This window comes from Anomaloglossus baeobatrachus, chromosome 2, assembly GCF_048569485.1.
Source record: "Anomaloglossus baeobatrachus isolate aAnoBae1 chromosome 2, aAnoBae1.hap1, whole genome shotgun sequence".
Taxonomy (NCBI): Eukaryota; Metazoa; Chordata; class Amphibia; order Anura; family Aromobatidae; genus Anomaloglossus; species Anomaloglossus baeobatrachus.
Genome location: NC_134354.1, coordinates 225719969 through 225737453, shown reverse-complemented (window position 1 = coordinate 225737453; position 17485 = coordinate 225719969).

Genomic DNA, 17485 nt, shown 5'->3' with positions numbered 1-17485 from the left:
CTTAACCCTGCACCTTTTGTGAATAAAGAAGATTGTTTGGCATAGTTGGCGTGTGCGGTCTTTTCCTTTCCTGGACTATCTCTGGATGTACCACTCTAACTGGACGAGCACCTCCCGGCCGGGATCGTGTAGTGCCTGAGCTGTGCTCCATGCAAGTGCGTTACACTGCAAGGTAATGTCTTAGTGGTGCGGGACTATTTCTTCTTCATATTTTTGGCTCTGTCTGTAGTTGGTCCCTCTCAGCTTGAAACTGAACGGGTCTTGCTCATCCGTATGGTTAACAGAGTGAGCTTGCTCTCAGGGTTCACGCTTGGGATTTTCTGGACTGTATATTGGGAAAGTCCTATCCCCCTCGTTGCGCTAGTACCCCGATTTTGGAGCTGGTGGACAACGAATCATGAAGTCTTCACCCTCGTCGGGTAAATTACCAAGATGCGTGAAGCTACTTCCCGACCTAGGGTTCACGTACCCCGTCGTGCCCTGGCCCCTGACTGGAGATGGCTCAAGGCCGCCGGCTTCCCTGCTCGGCAGTTCCGTGCCCCTTGACACGATCCCCTGTGACCGGGGTTCCAGCTCCTACCAGGCCCAGACCAACGTCTGCCACCTCCAACGACTTGTTACCTCTCCTCTCGAGAGTCACACATGCTCCTGCTTGTAGGGTATAACACTTTTTTGACCTGACAGGTTCCCTTTAAAAAAGATGTCACAAAAACCCTCTAGAAAAAACACTCATGAAGATCAAAAAGCCTCAGAAAGATGCTAGGCTCTACTTTCTGGCTACGGTCCCCGGCCTGATCTCCTAACTATATGTTCTCTGAAACACGGGAGCATTTCAGAGAATAATATACCTGGCTGTGATGTGTAGGCAGGCTGCGATTCTTTGGGCAGCATGAATCAAATGACAGGCTTCCATTAAGAGTATTGTTATGTATGCTATGGGTATAAACCAACCGGCAGTTGGTAACTATATCACCGCCAGTTGGTAACTTTTTACCAATCGGCAGTCGTTTGACAGGTGGACTAAACCAAACAATGTGCACTTTGCGATCTATTCTAATTTGCTCAATGCATAGGCTGCTTTGTTCTCAGCAGTGTGAGTCCTGTTTACACAGGAATATACCACTGGGAGCAATGATCTTTTATGCTGCATAAAAGATAATTCGACCTGATGAACAATCGTCAGCCTGTGTAAATGCCACTTAAAGAGGTTGTCCACTATTTTCTCATTCCCCTTGTTTACCTCCATATAAATAAATAAGTCTATATTCACCTCCTGCACAGCCGCGGTAACAGCGATGTCTAAATTCACGTTCCCGGGGCTGATGTGACATTGTTATGACAACCGGGCCCCGCGATCATTCAGTGTCAGTTTCCTTCACCCTGCCTTCGGACATTTTAGCAGGAAGTCAGGACAGCGCTCACATCCTGCTTAAATGTCCAAAGGCAGGGAGACAGATGCCAGTCGCTGATTGGTCGTGGGGATCACATGTCATAACAATGTCACGTGTGTCCCGGGAACGCGATGTTAGACATCGCTGGAACTGCGTCTGCGCCGGAGGGGAGTATAGCTATTTCTTTTTATAGAGGCAAACAATGAGAGAGGGTTGTCCAAGTAGTGGACATCCCTTTTAATTTAGATGTCAAAATTGGGAGAAAGGGTAAAACTGTGTATAACATTTTGGAGTTTTAAGAATTTTTCTTATAAATTACTTGTCTTCATTTATAAAAGAGACACAAAAAAAGACACATAAAACAAGCCCCAAAAGTAGGCAGGAATTGTAAAACATTAAAAACAATTTCCTCAAGTTCTTTGTCTACCTTTGTCTCAGTTAAGACAATCGCTGAACTTTACAGACCTGTCACATATTCAGATTGTGTATGTGACAAGTTGCATGTGCTGGTGTATGCAGGGAGGGTATGGGAGCTGGCTGCTATTTCTATGCACAGTTCCGGGCTGTAAATCAGACCAAAGTAGATCAAGCACCAATGTTTTTCTAAATAGACCTGAGGTCCAGATGGAAAATCTCCCATGGGAACTAGGACTTGGGCTAACGTGGACCAAAAATACATTGACGCGATTGTAGTCTTAAGGAAAGAATTAATACTTTTTTATGTTTTGGTTGAAAAGAAAAATCTTAATGTTTTTGTACCTTGGTCTTTGCATGAACACTAAGAAGCTGGATGATTTCCTCAGTACACAAAACATTGTTGGTTATAAATGACTTAGTGATCAAATGTAGAACGGGTGGAGGAAGGGTGAACTAGATGGTTACTTAGGTTGAAAAAAGACCTAGGTCTATGTAACTATGTAACTACGGTATGTAAGAATTCTGGCATAAGGATAATTGTGCCAAGCTGCCCCAAAAATGAATATAATGCACAGCAATGTAAAAACAGCATTGCTGTGTATATGGTCAGTCTTTTGTTAATTCTTTTAACCCCTTTACCACCCAGCCTATTTTAACCTTCCTGACCAGGCCATTTTTTTCAATTCTGACCAGTATTACTTTGAACAAGTTATAACTCTAGAATTCTTAGTGATTTTGAGATTGTTTTTAGTGACATATTGCACTTCATGTTGGTGATAAATTTATGATGATATTTTTTGCTTTTATTTGTGAAAAAAAAAATTGGAAATTTGGTGAAAAGTTTGAAAATTTTGCAATTTTCAAACTTTGGATTTGTATGCTCTTAAATCAGAGAGTTAAATAACATTTCCCACTCATCAGTTCACGTTTATCCTGTGCTCTATGCTGAGCACTTATATCAGGGTTTGCATCTGCATCTCCGAAATGTGTGACTTCCGTGAAACCCACAACAGATCCATTCATTAAAGAATCAGCAGAATTACTCCGGTCTCTCTTTGGCCTCTGTACATTAAGGGGGGAGCTATAGTGTTTTCCCAAAGCCTTTGTATTACCAGTAACGTGGAAGCCCCGTATATTTCTGTAAACAAATGACGGAACTGAGAGGGGACTTGTGTTTTTGTGGGTTGAGATGAATGCAATTTGGTGGCGATATGAGCACAGAACATTATGTATGAGGTCACAATTATCCCGTGCTCTACGCTGAGCACTTAAAACAGGGTTTCATCTAGATCTCTGAAATACCTGTACATAATTCAGGTGAAACACCCAAAGGATCAATTCACTAATGAGGCAGTAGAGTTACTCCAGACTCTGTTTGGCCTCTGTTCGCAGTTTCTGCCTTTTCAAAAGGTGAACAAAACTGTTGATGACCGCATTTTTGTGCACGTCTGAAAAGAAGTGTAAAAAATGGACACCACCAGACCACAGACCAGACGGGAGATTTACAGGTAATCATTCAGCGTAGAGAGCATGATAAATATGAGCCATGCCAAACTACAATCTGTGTGAGGCAAAATGAACAAATCAAAAGCAGTTGAAGAATTGGCTTTATTTATTTACTAGCTGTAGTACACGAGCGTTGCCTGGGATAGTAACTGTCTCTTTCTCTCTCCCAGTCTCTGTCTGTCTCTTTCCCTGTCTGTCTCTGTGTGTCTGTCTGTGTCTGTGTCTGTGTCTATCTCTCTGTCTGTCTATGTATCAGTCTCTCTGTCTCTCTCTATTCTGTGTCTGTCTGTGTGTATGTCTGTCTCTCTATCTCTGTCTGTTTGTCTCTCTCCATCTGTGTCTGTCTGTATCTCTTTCCCCATCTGTCTCTTTCCCCGTCTGTCTCTTTGCCCGTCTGTCTCTTTGCCCATCTGTGAATTTGCTCGTTTGTCTCTTTCCCAGGTCTGTCTCTTTCCCAGGTCTGTCTCTTTCCCAGGTCTGTCTCTTTACCCATCTGTCTTTGTCTGTCTGTGTCTTTTGCTGCCTGTCTCTTTCCCTGTCAGCCTGTCTCTGTCTATCTCTGTGTCTCTTTCCTTGTCTGTCTCTTTCCAGGTCTGTCTCTTTGCCCGTCTGTCTCTTTTCCAGGTCTGTCTCTTTCCCAGGTCTGTCTCTTTCCCAGGTCTGTCTCTTTCCCCATCTGTCTTTGTCTGTCTGTCTCTTTTGCTGCCTGTCTCTTTCCCTGTCAGCCTGTCTCTGTCTATCTCTGTGTCTCTTTCCTTGTCTGTCTCTTTCCAGGTCTGTCTCTTTGCCCGTCTGTCTCTTTGCCCATCTGTGAATTTGCTCGTTTGTCTCTTTCCCAGGTCTGTCTCTTTCCCAGGTCTGTCTCTTTCCCAGGTCTGTCTCTTTACCCATCTGTCTTTGTCTGTCTCTTTTGCTGCCTGTCTCTTTCCCTGTCAGCCTGTCTCTGTCTATCTCTGTGTCTCTTTCCTTGTCTGTCTCTTTCCAGGTCTGTCTCTTTGCCCGTCTGTCTCTTTGCCAGGTCTGTCTCTTTGCCAGGTCTGTCTCTTTGCCAGGTCTGTCTCTTTCCCAGGTCTGTCTTTGTCTGTCTGTCTCTTTTGCTGCCTGTCTCATTCCCTGTGTGCCTGTCTCTGTCTATCTCTGTTTCTATTTCCGTCTGTCTCTTTGCCCGTCTGTGAATTTGCTTGTTTGTCTGTTTCCCAGGTCTGTCTCTTTCCGAGGTCTATCTCTTTCCCCATCTGTCTTTGTCTGTCTGTCTCTTTTGCTGCCTGTCTCTTTCCCTGTCAGCCTGTCTCTGTCTATCTCTGTGTCTCTTTCCTTGTCTGTCTCTTTCCAGGTCTGTCTCTTTGCCCGTCTGTCTCTTTGCCAGGTCTGTCTCTTTGCCAGGTCTGTCTCTTTGCCAGGTCTGTCTCTTTGCCAGGTCTGTCTCTTTGCCAGGTCTGTCTGTCTCTTTTGCTGCCTGTCTCATTCCCTGTGTGCCTGTCTCTGTCTATCTCTGTGTCTATTTCCTTGTCTGTCTCTTTCCCCGTCTGTGTCTCTCCCTGTCTGCCTGTCTATGTCTGTCTCTTTCCCCGTCTGTCTCTTTCCCCGTCTGTCTCTTTCCCCGTCTGTCTCTTTCCCCGTCTGTCTCTTTCCCCGTCTGTCTCTTTCCCCGTCTGTCTCTTTCCCCGTCTGTCTCTTTCCCCGTCTGTCTCTTTCCCCGTCTGTCTCTTTCCCCGTCTGTCTCTTTCCCCGTCTGTCTCTTTCCCCGTCTGTCTCTTTCCCCGTCTGTCTCTTTCCCCGTCTGTCTCTTTCCCCGTCTGTCTCTTTCCCCGTCTGTCTCTTTCCCCGTCTGTCTCTTTCCCCGTCTGTCTCTTTCCCCGTCTGTCTCTTTCCCCGTCTGTCTCTTTCCCCGTCTGTCTCTTTCCCCGTCTGTCTCTCTCTTTCCATGTCTGCCTGTGCCTGTCTATTTCCCTGTCTGTGTTTGTCTGCCTCTGTCTCTTTGTCTGTTTGTCTCTCTCCTTCTCCACCGATATCATATTACCGATAGCATATTACCGATATCATATTACCTCACACACAAGCTTGTTATACTATGAATGTCTTTTGTTCCTATAGCAACCAATCAGAGCTGCTAATAATAACCTGTGGCTTCCAGCTCCATTGACTTTAGCGGACACACACTCACACTCACACACTCACACACACACACACACACACACTCAGCTTTATATATTAGATTTTTTATTCCGTACACTGTGTGGTATTAACGATTAGACGACTTTATTTCTCAGGTTAGTACAAGTACACAGATATAAGATTTATATATTTTTTTTTTTTTTTTTAAGCTTTGGCTACTGCTAAAATAAATCCCACATTTTTACAAAATAAATGATTTTTTAAAATTTTTCTGCTGACAGAGACCTGGCTCTTACAGCAAGAAGTAAAAGTAAAAAAAAATAATAATATAAAAATCCCCCAGAAAAGGAAGAGCAAAAAAATGAACAAAATATTGTATGAAAGACACATATTTTGGATTACTGAAAACATCATCTTGTCCCGCAAAAAACAAGCCACCATACAGCCATACAGCTCCGTCAGCAAAAAAATAAAAATGCTAAAGCTTTTAGAATACAGCAATGCAGAAACAATTCTTTTTTTCAAATAGGTATTATGGTATAAATGTGGCAAAAGATAAAGAAAACAACATAAATATGGTATTGTTGTAATTGTAATAACCTGAAAAATAAAGCTGTCTTATCAATTTTATGACACGGTGAATGGCATTAAAAAAAAAATCAATTCCCGAATTGCTGTTTCTTCTTGATTTTGCCTCTCAGAAAGCGGAAGAGTAAGCAATAAAAAAATATTATGTGGCTCAAAATGGTACCAATAAAAACTACAACTCATCCTGTAAAAAATCAAGCCCTCACAGGACTGTCGGCAGAAAAATAAACAACTATAGTCTTCAAAATACGGTGATGCAAAAAACGTTTATTTTGTAAGAAAGCATTTTTTAGTGTGATAGTAGCCAAACCTAAAAAAAAACTATCTAAACCTGGTATCACTGTAATCATACTGACCTGAGTAATAAAGCCTCTTAATCACTTAATACCGCAAGGTGAACGTCGTAAAATAATAGTAATAAAACCAATTCTCCAACTGCTGTTGATTTGTTGATTCTGCCTGCTAAAGATCACAGTAAGGCTGGGTTCACACATAGCGACAGCGACAACGACGTCGCTGTTACGTCACCATTTTCTGTGACGCAACAGTGACCTTGTATGTCACTGTTATGATCGCTGCTTAGCTGTCAAACACAGCGACTCAGCAGCGATCATAACGTCGCTACATGTGCAGAGAGCAGGGAGCCGCGCACACTGCTTAGCGCTGGCTCCCTGCTCTCCTAGCTACAGTACACATCGGGTTAATTAACCCGATGTGTACTGCAGCTACATGTGCAGAGAGCAGGGAGCCGGCACTGGCAGCGTGAGAGCGGCGGAGGCTGGTAACGAAGGTAAATATCGGGTAACCACCTTGGTTACCCGATGTTTACCCTGGTTACAGCTTACCGCAGCTGCCAGATGCCAGTTCCTGCTCCCTGCTCGCTTCATTTCGTCGCTCTCTCGCTGTCACACACAGCAATCTGTGCGTCACAGCGGGAGAGCAACAATAAAAAAACGAACCAGGGCTGTGTGTAACGAGCAGCGATCTCACAGCAGGGGCCAGATCGCTGCTCAGTGTCACACACAGCGAGATCGCTAATGAGGTCACTGCTGCGTCACAAAAACCGTGACTCAGCAGCGATCTCAGCAGCGATCTCGCTGTGTGTGAAGCACCCCTAAGGCCCAGCTCATATTTATCCTGTACTCTACGCTGAGCGCATACATCAAGGATTACATGAAAATCTCTGAAAAACGTGATTCAGACAAAATTCCTGATGGAAAATTTACTGTAATGATGGAGTCACTTTGAATTCCCATGTGGCCTGTGGTGCGGCGGTGTCCATATTTTTATACGCCTTTTTAGATGTGCACAAAAGTGCGGTTAAGCACAGTTTTGTGCACCTTTTGAAATGAAGGACACCAATGTACAGAGGCCAAAAAGAGTTAAGAGTATGATGATTTATTAGTGTATCGATCTGTCTGGGGTTTCATCTGAATCACGCGTTTTGGAGATGTACATAGAAACCCTGATATATAGTAAGTGTTCAGCATAGGATAAATGTGAACTGATCCAAAATATTCTGCACCCCAAATTGCCACCAAATAACATTCAACTTTAACCCACAAAAACAAAAGTCCCCACTTTGGGCCGTTATCTGTTAACAGAAATAGGGGGCTTCCACGTTACCGGTAACACAAAGGCTTTGGAAGAACACTATGGCTCCCCCCGCCCAAAAAAAACAACAATATCAGCAAAATCTGCATTTCCAAATCCAAATGCCCCCCTCCCTTGTGAGAACCACAATGTGCCTAAACCACAGTTGGCATCCACATGATTGGTATTGTTGTAGTGAGGAGAGCCCGCTTAATTTATGCAATATGTCTCCAGAAGCACAAGGTGGATACAATGTACAGGCACTATAATGTACTGGACACGACAAGGGCTTATTTGCAATTTATAATTCTGCAACGTTCACTGCATTTGGAAAACACCCATGTTGTCAGAGACAAAATCTTCACAACACCCTAAATGAATTCCCAGAGGGGCGTAATTTCTAAAATATTGCCATTTGACGGGGTTTCTGCTGTTCTAGCACTTAGGGCCCTGCAAATGGAGTCTGGAAACTATTCTAGGAAAATCTGTGCTCCAAAAATCAAATAGCGCTCCTTTCCTCTGGCAGTGCGGCCAAACAGTACTGTACAGTCACATGTGGGGTACTGCCACGTTCAGGAGACATTCTATAACACATTATAGGCCCTTTTTTACCTATTCCCCTTGTGAAAATTAGAAATCTGGGGTTAAAACAACATTTTAGTGATAAAATGTACTTATTTTTTTCCTTGCAGCCAAATAGTATAAACTATTGTGACATGTGGTGTCAATTTGCTCAACACACGAACGTATGAAACAATGGTCCCATTCTCATCCAGGAGAGTAGGACATTTTTTTCTCACTTGTCATCCATGTGCTGTCTGTGTGCTCTCAGTGTGTAATCCGTTTTTTTTTTTTCTCAGCAGCTGTTAGTCGTTACAGTCATGTACAGTGTTCTCTGCTACATGATAGTAATGTATCCATAAAAACGGACGTCACTAGGATGGTCCATGTGGCGTCCATTTTTTCTCGCACCCATTGACTTGTATTGGCAAGTCTCGAATGATTTTAGTAGCAAATCGCAGCATATTGCGACTTTTCTCTCATCCAGAATCTGGATGAGTAAAAAGCTAACCAACTGCTCTGCCTCATTGACTAACATTGGTCCGAGTGCAATAAGAGAGTTTCTCACATTGCACTTGCCCAATTCATACGCTCGTGTGAGCGTACCTTTAGATGAATTCATTAAGGGATGCAGTTTGTAAAATGGGGGTCACTTTTGAGAGATTTCTGCGGTTCTGGCACCTTGGGGGCTCTGCTAAAGTAACATTTTTGTGGGAAAAAGTACATTTTTCATTTTTTCCTTCCACATTGCTTTAGTACCTGTGAAGCACCTGAAAGGTTAATAAACTTCTTGAATGTAGTTTAGAGCAGTGTGGGGGGGTGCAATTTTTAGAATGGTGTCACTTTTGGGTATTTTCTGTCATTTAGGCCTCTCAAAGTCACTTCAAATGTGATGTGGTCCCTAACAAAATGGTTTTGTAAATTTTATGGAAAAAAGGAGAAATTGCTGATGAAGTTTGAACACTTTTAACTTACTAATAATATTACTGGTGGAAAGTAGAGATGTGGAAAATGTTATTTAGTAACTATTTTGTGTGATATAACTCTCTGGTTTAAGGGCATAAAAATTCAAAGTTTGAAAATTGGAAACTTTTCACCAAATTTTTGATATTTTCAAAAATAAAAGCAAAAAATATCATCCTAAATTCATCACTATCATGAAGTACAATATGTCACGAAAAACATTCTCAGAATCACCGAGATCCGTTGAAGCGTTCCAGAGTTATGACCTCATAAAGTGACACTGGTCAGAATTTAAAAAAAATGACCTAGTTATGAAGGCTAAATCAGGCTGAGGGGGTGAAGGGGTTAAATCACCGCTCAAAAACCAAAACGCTGGAGTGGTACTTTAATTTGCCTTAAAAAACCCCAAAAACACTGGCTACAGTTGTGCCGCAGAAATAAAGGCATCTGCTTCAGAAAAATCACCACCGGAATTTCTCTGAAGCTTTTTGCCTACAAAAACTTGGCAAAAGTTTGACACACACTTTGTAATGAATTTGGCATCTCTTACATTAAGACTGGTCTTTTGAATATCTGGATGTATCAGGGCATATGTGCATGGTTGTGTTTACAGCATCAATGCACAACTCTGCCCCGGAGCAGAGGATAAGGAGCAGCTGTAATTTTCCATTCTGCAGTATCCCTTCGGGTTAATGTGTAGCTTGCTGCTTCTGCACATAACAGAACTGTGTTTGTACATCATTAGTGGGTTAGTTAGAACTGGATAATAGCTATAAAGTAAATGATGTGTTGTATCACTATATGGCATGCATACTTTTCCAAGTGAGAACTAGCTTATTATCTGTATTAACCTGTTGCTTATATTTGACAGGATATTCTGTCATTTTCTCTAAGGCCCCCTTCACACGTCCGTGAAAAACACGCACGTGTGTTACGGGCCGTTTTTCGGGTCCGTGTCCCGTTTTTGTGTCCGTTTTTATGGTCCGTGTGGCACCTGTGTGAATTGCGTATGTTAGCTGTGTTTGTGTGTAGAACGTCCGTGTGTGCGTGTGGAATTAACGTGTATGTGTACGTGGAATGTCTGTGTGGAATGTCCGTGTGTGTGATGCACAATGTCGTTTATAAATGTCGGCTGACAGCAGACAGAGTTGCGCGATGAGAATGAACTCGGGTGAACTTCACCCGACTTTATCCTCATACCGCGGCTCTGTCTGTGTCTAGTACTGATTAGCGGTCACCTGTGAAGGATTCACCGGTGACCGCTAATCCCCCGAGTGACTGAAGTTTCCCCCCCTCTCTCATACTCACCGTTCCTCGATCCCCGGCGCGGCGCTGCACGGCATTCACACTGCTGCGGCGGCTTTTACTATTTTGAAAAAGCCGGCCGCTCATTAAACAATCTCCTATTCCCTGCTTTCCCCGCCCACAGGCGCCTATGATTGGTTGCAGTGAGACACGCCCCCACACTGAGTGACAGGTGCCTCACTGCACCCAATCACAGCAGCCGGTGGGCGTGTCTATACTGTGCAGTAAAATAAATAAATAAATAATTAAAAAAAAACGGCGTGCGGTCCCCCCCAATTTTAATGCCAGCCAGATAAAGCCATACGGCTGAAGGCTGGTATTCTCAGGATGGGGAGCTCCACGTTATGGGGAGCCCCCCACCCTAACAATATCAGTCAGCAGCCGCCCAGAATTGCCGCATACATTATATGCGACAGTTCTGGGGCTGTACCCGGCTCTTCCCGATTTGCCCTGGTGCTTTGGCAAATCGGGGTAATAAGGAGTTAATGGCAGCCCATAGCTGCCAATAAGTCCTAGATTAATCATGTCAGGCGTCTATGAGACACCCTCCATGATTAATCTGTAAATTACAGTAAATAAACACACACACCAGAAAAAAATCCTTTATTAGAAATAAAAAACACAAACATATACCCTGGTTCACCACTTTAATCAGCCCCAAAAAGCCCTCCATGTCCGGCGTACTCCAGGATGGTCCAGCGTCGCATCCAGCTCTGCTGCATGGAGATGACCGGAGCTGCAGAAGACACCGCCGCTCCGGTCACTTCCACGCAGCAAATGAGGTGAGTAGCGCGATCAGCTGAGCTGTCACTGAGGTTACCCGCGGCCACCGCTGCATCCACCGCTGGATCCAGTAACAGCGGGTAACCTCAGTGACAGCTCAGCTGATCACGCGGCTCTCTTCATTAGCTGCGTGGAGGTGACAGGAGCGGCTGTGTCTGCTGCAGCTGCGGTCACCTCCATGCAGCAGAGCTGGATGCGACGCTGGACCATCCTGGATGACGCCGGACATGGAGGGCTTTTTCGGGCTGATTAAAGTGGTGAACCAGGGTATATGTGTGTGTTTTTTATTTCTAATAAAGGATTTTTTCTGGTGTGTGTGTGTTTATTTACTGTAATTTACAGATTAATCATGGAGGGTATCTCTGTGAGACGCCTGCAATGATTAATCTAGGATTTAGTGGCAGCTATGGGCTGCCATTAACTCCTCATATTACCCCTATTTGCCAAAGCACCAGGGCAAATCGGGAAGAGCCGGGTACAGCCCCAGAACTGTCACATATAATGTATGCGGCAATTCTGGGCGGCTGCTGACTGATATTGTTAGGGTGGGGGGCTCCCCATAACGTGGAGCTCCCCATCCCTGGCATTAAAATTGGGGGGGACCGCACGCCGTTTTTTTTTAATTATTTATTTATTTATTTTACTGCACAGTATAGACACGCCCACCGACTGCTGTGATTGGGTGCAGTGAGGCACCTGTCACTCAGTGTGGGGGCGTGTCTCCCTGTAACCAATCATAGGCGCCGGTGGGCGGGGAAAGCAGGGAATAGGAGATTGTTTAATGAGCGGCCGGCTTTTTCAAAATAGTAAAAGCCGCCGCAGCAGTGTGACTGCCGTGCAGCGCCGCGCCGGTGATCGGGGAATGGTAAGTATGAGAGAGGGGGGGAAACTGACCGACAGACTGTGAGAGAGGGACAGACAGACAGAGAGACCGACAGAGAGACAGAGAGACCGACCGACGGACTCAGGGAGATTGACCGACATACACAGAAATAGAAAGAATAGCCGACATCACTAGAAATAAAAACACCAAACGGACACGGACTATAGGTAGATGCATACGTGTTTACTAACGTGTGTGCACATACCCATAGACTTTCATTGTGTCCACGTGTGCGTGGTCCGTGCAGATAACGGACATGCATCCGTGCAAAACGCAAACACATACGGATCACGGACACGCACACACGGACATAATGAAATAACGCACGTGTGACCACAATCATAGATTAACATTGGTGCACGTTTGGCCGTGTCTCCGGTATATACGGAAACGGACCAAACACGCACGTGTATCACGGACGTGTGAAGGGGGCCTAAGGCTGCTTTCACATCAGCGTTTTTTTGCTGGTCGGCAAAAAAACCCGCAAACTGTTGTAGCGGGGTGGGGGTCCCCCAGGACCACAAAGACGCCGTGACTCAAATAGTCCGATCAAAACAGCTTTATTGTCCTTGCTGTACATGTAAATGGACCCGGAACACAGCCGGGATATGCACCGTCCATACGGGTCCCCGTCACACAGGCACCCTTTGCCGTAGGAGACGGTCTTACGATGCCCCGTTCGGCTGTTCCAGGAGGGTCCACAAACTTATAATCGCTCCACGCCGGCCTGGAGCTTTTCCAGGCTTCCGGCTCTGCAGCTTACAGAGCAGAGCTTTTCCAGGCTTCCGGCTCTGCAGCTTACAGAGCAGACTCTAGTACAAGATCATAGTGGGAGTTTTAACCACTTTCTTCTCTCTCTGGCACCGGGTAGCAGACACCTCTAGCTGAGGTTCCTTCTTGGCCCCAGGGCCCTCTGCAGACCACTGGGTCTGTGTCTCCTCCAGGAGAGGTTCGGCCATACAGCCCTAGTCTGGCTGCACTCACCTCAGTCTGAATATCTGAGTCCTGTGCTGAACCTCCACACAGGATGCTCCATGCAGAGTTCTGGGCTCTGCTCTCACTCTCTCCCAATACACATTGCCAGTCTCCTATATCAAGCTGGCCACACCCACAGGTGGAGGTCTGTGAATCTCAGCCCTGCAGAGCACCTTGTGATTGTTAAAGGGAACCTGACCCTTATGTGTAGCAAGAAACCTTTGTGGACTACAAGTCCCAAAGCAACCTTTACCGTCTAGATATCGCAGATACCTTCTCCACTGTGACATATAGCGACCATTTACCACGTTGGTGGTCGCTACGTCACATATCCCCCCCCTCTGTTCAAACTTGTAGGGTTGAACACTCGATACCCTACAGGGGCCCGGAGACAGGGCAACCGGGCCACAGTGCGCTAACAGGCAAGAGGGCCCTTCAGGACACCCTCGAGCTTCTGGTCTCGCCGGACCGTCCGTCACCAAACCCTGCGCAGGAAACCCACCACTCAGACACGGTCCCCGGCCAGACCCATCCCACCAAGGCTGTCGCCCAAGGTCTGTGCCACAGGGAGATCCTCCCCTAGGTGGCACCATCGTCCTGTCAGTCCCTGAGCTAACCTGACCACTAGGGCCCTCACTATCGAGGGGCCTCCGCGGGGAGATGATAGAATAGATGCCATAACTAGGACGTCCGCCTGAGCCGTTCACAGATCTCTCTCGGGCTCTTCCACCCGGGCATCTTCGTTTGGGTCTTGGATAGCGCACTGTCTTGTCAGCGTCTACGTCTAATGCTGCAGCCCTCCTTCCATTCAGTCCGTCGGATTGTGTCTCGCAGGATGGAGACCCTTCAGAACCCGTACTATAGCCTGATAAATATCCGGGTCCTCTGTGACCCCGGCTCACTTTATCAACAGGCTTACTTTCGCCCTCTGAGGTAACCCGTTCATTGAGTGGGCTACCTTCCTCTTCGAGGCCATAACCCCTATATGGTCGCCATCCCACACCAACTTGGCGGAGTTGGCTCGCAATTCTCTGTTTTTCTAAATTCAACTGTTTTAAGTCTTCCAAGTATCCCAGGCGGTAGTCTAGGAGGACTCGCATCTCGGCAACACACTCTGTCGTTCCCGCAATGGCACCGGGAACCATGCCGACTTCACAGGGTATCATGGCTTTATTATGAATATCTATTCTTACTCTCGTCACGCCGGTCTTATCAACCATCTCCTGCATGGCTCTTCCATGTCGTCCAATAAGCCTCATGACCATCTCTTTGGGCACTTGAATGCTCTCTTCAACAAACTCCAATAACCGTCGAGCTGTCTTCACCGCTTCTGCAGTCTTTCCATAGATACGGAAGGTTCCGCTGTCTTTTTCGAAGTGTACCGCTGTAACCCCTGGAACCTCCCTGGCTTGCTTAATGTTATTTCTTAGCGCTCTCAATGCCAGCCTGATCAAAGTTGTCTTCACAACCACCCTTTCGTGAAACCCTGTGGTCAGCTGCGCCAAGCGTCTGGCGTCTGCATCCTTCCTGGCAGTGATGAGCCACTTCGTACGAAGACACCGGAGGTGCATGTCACTTAGAATGGCCACTCGCCTCTTTGTGACGTCACTAAAAGAGCATACCACCAACCGATTAGTCTCTGCGGCAAAGTACATTTTACAGGCCCCTACTGCCTTCTGGAATCTCTCATGCACCCTCTCACTGGCACAGGCTTCACTTAAGTCTTCCGGCACGTCTATCCAGCACTTGAAGACTGGTTTGCTTTCTTCACTGTCAAGGACACTAGACTGTTCCTGAGGTCTCTTGTCTTCTTCCATATTCTTGGTCTTACCCACTGAGTCAGTCAGGTTCTCAGCTCCTGATGAGACCTTACGTCCGATCTTCACCTCTTCCTCAGAGGCTCTTTCCATTTTTACCGCATCAGCCGTGTCTTGGGACTTCACTGCATTCCCTCCTACTTCCTCTTGGGTCTCTGCAGTGACACCCTCTGCCTTCTCTTGAGCATTTACAGCATCGCCCTCTACCGGGGTGTCACTCCCTTCAGCACGGTACTCTGTTCTTCTTAGAACCTTGACACCCTTTTCAACATTCAGCCCCTCAACACTGGGTAGCTTACTGGTCCGTTCACCAGGACCTTTGTGGATTGGTACTTCACCAACACTGTCTAGGACTTTGCTGTCCGACTCCACATGAGTGGTTGCTATCGGCAACGTGCCTTTCTCAACCTTCTCTGCACACTCAGTTTCTGGAAGGGAATCCGCACTGTGGGCAGAAGTACAGGACACTGTCTCTACTTGGTCCATATTTTCGGAGGTTGTAGCTAGCTCCGCCCTTCTGCGCCTTCGGCGACTGGAGGAGGATTTCCCCTCTTTGCTCATCGGTCTGTCACTGTACTCATTTGTCACTTTAGTAACGTCAGTGTCTATTCTGGAGTCAACGTCACTCCCCCTGGTGTTCTGGACTACCACATCCCCACTTAACCAGGGGTCAGACCCCTTGTCTAGAGCTCTCCCGTTTTCAACGGTCACACTACCATTGGTTACTTTAACGGTCATGTCGCTAAGTTGGGCTTGTCCCCCATTATCTTTGGTCACCCTCAACTTAGGACTGTCCTTGCGTGGAGGTACCTCCTCCTCAGTGTACCTCAACGTCCCACCGGGAATCTGAATAACCTCTTGCGGAAAAGAGGCTTCCGTAGACGGGAGCCGACTTATTCCTGTGCCATCGGTCCCGGCCTCTGTCTTCCAGAGGTCCCAAAAGAACTCAAAGTCCTGTCCTATGACAACCGGATATAGCAGATCTGGAGCTACACCCACATCAGGGCGCCCCACACCTTTGGCCGACCAAATCATCATCCTGGCCAGAGGATATTCCTTAGTGGTCCCATGCACACAACGGCCTTCTATTTTCCTACCCTCCATAAAATGGAGATCGGACATGGGTCTCACTAAGGTCAACTGGCTACCCGGGTCTAACAGACCAAACACACTTAGCCCATTCAAGTCCACGGAGCACTTCTGTGGCCTCACATCGGATGAATATCCTATACCGCAGGTAGGACATAGGTAAGGCGAATCCCATTGCCCCTTGCTATAGTCCCTCTGCTCGGACCCTGAATGCTCCACCCCCCTGTGGATCACCACCACTTTCTGGGGTCCCGCCCCCTGTTGGGTAACTACCCCGCTCCGGGCCTCCGCCCCCTGTTGGGCAACCACCCCTTTTTGGGACTCCGCCCCCTTTTGGGCAACCACCCCTTTTTGGGACTCCGCCCCCTTTTGGGGTTTCCATGCAATGTCCTTAGCCCCCAGTTCACACTGTTCGCCCTTATTTCCCTGGGCACCCAGTGTCCATACTGGCCGCCGAAGGGAACACACAAACTGGTTCATGGCTATGACATCGCTACACTCTGACAGCTCCTGCTGTTCCACAATGTCCGCAGGGACCTTTCCCTCTTTTTGGTTTTCAGCCCCCACTGCTGTCGCTGGACCTCCTGGCCCATGCTGCCGGTGCTGCTGACTCTGTAGCAGCTGGTTCAGGAGCTCCTCCATGCTGCAACGAGAAGAGGAACAGGAGGGGCGCTCCAATGGGTAATACCCGGTGGTCAAAGACAAGGGGGGGGGTTAGAGAACCACTAACCTTTCCAGGTTGTACCGCCCGTACAACCTGGGTCTCCAGCCTGTGGTGTATCACTGCTCACCAAGCAGGGCCTCGCAATTCCGGCTGGCCTGGAACCTCCGGTCACTGGTCTCTCGCCCCTGCAGATCCGCTGATTCACCGCCAGCTGCTTGAGTGCGCAGACGATTTTCGTGGACCCGCCGATCCACCGCAAACCGCTTCAAAAAAAAAATTTCGTGGACCCGCCGATCCACAGCAAGCAGTCCGTATCCACAGGAATATGTCCTATGCCGTTGCCCCTAGCAACCAGGCTGCATGCCCGCATTCTCCACCATAATGTAGCGGGGTGGGGGTCCCCCAGGACCACAAAGATGCCGTGACTCAAATAGTCCGATCAAAACAGCTTTATTGTCCTTGCTGTACATGTAAATGGACCCGGAACACAGCCGGGATATGCACCGTCCATACGGGTCCCCGTCACACAGGCACCCTTTGCCGTAGGAGACGGTCTTACGATGCCCCGTTCGGCTGTTCCAGGAGGGTCCACAAACTTATAATCGCTCCACGCCGGCCTGGAGCTTTTCCAGGCTTCCGGCTCTGCAGCTTACAGAGCAGAGCTTTTCCAGGCTTCCGGCTCTGCAGCTTACAGAGCAGACTCTAGTACAAGATCATAGTGGGAGTTTTAACCACTTTCTTCTCTCTCTGGCACCGGGTAGCAGACACCTCTAGCTGAGGTTCCTTCTTGGCCCCAGGGCCCTCTGCAGACCACTGGGTCTGTGTCTCCTCCAGG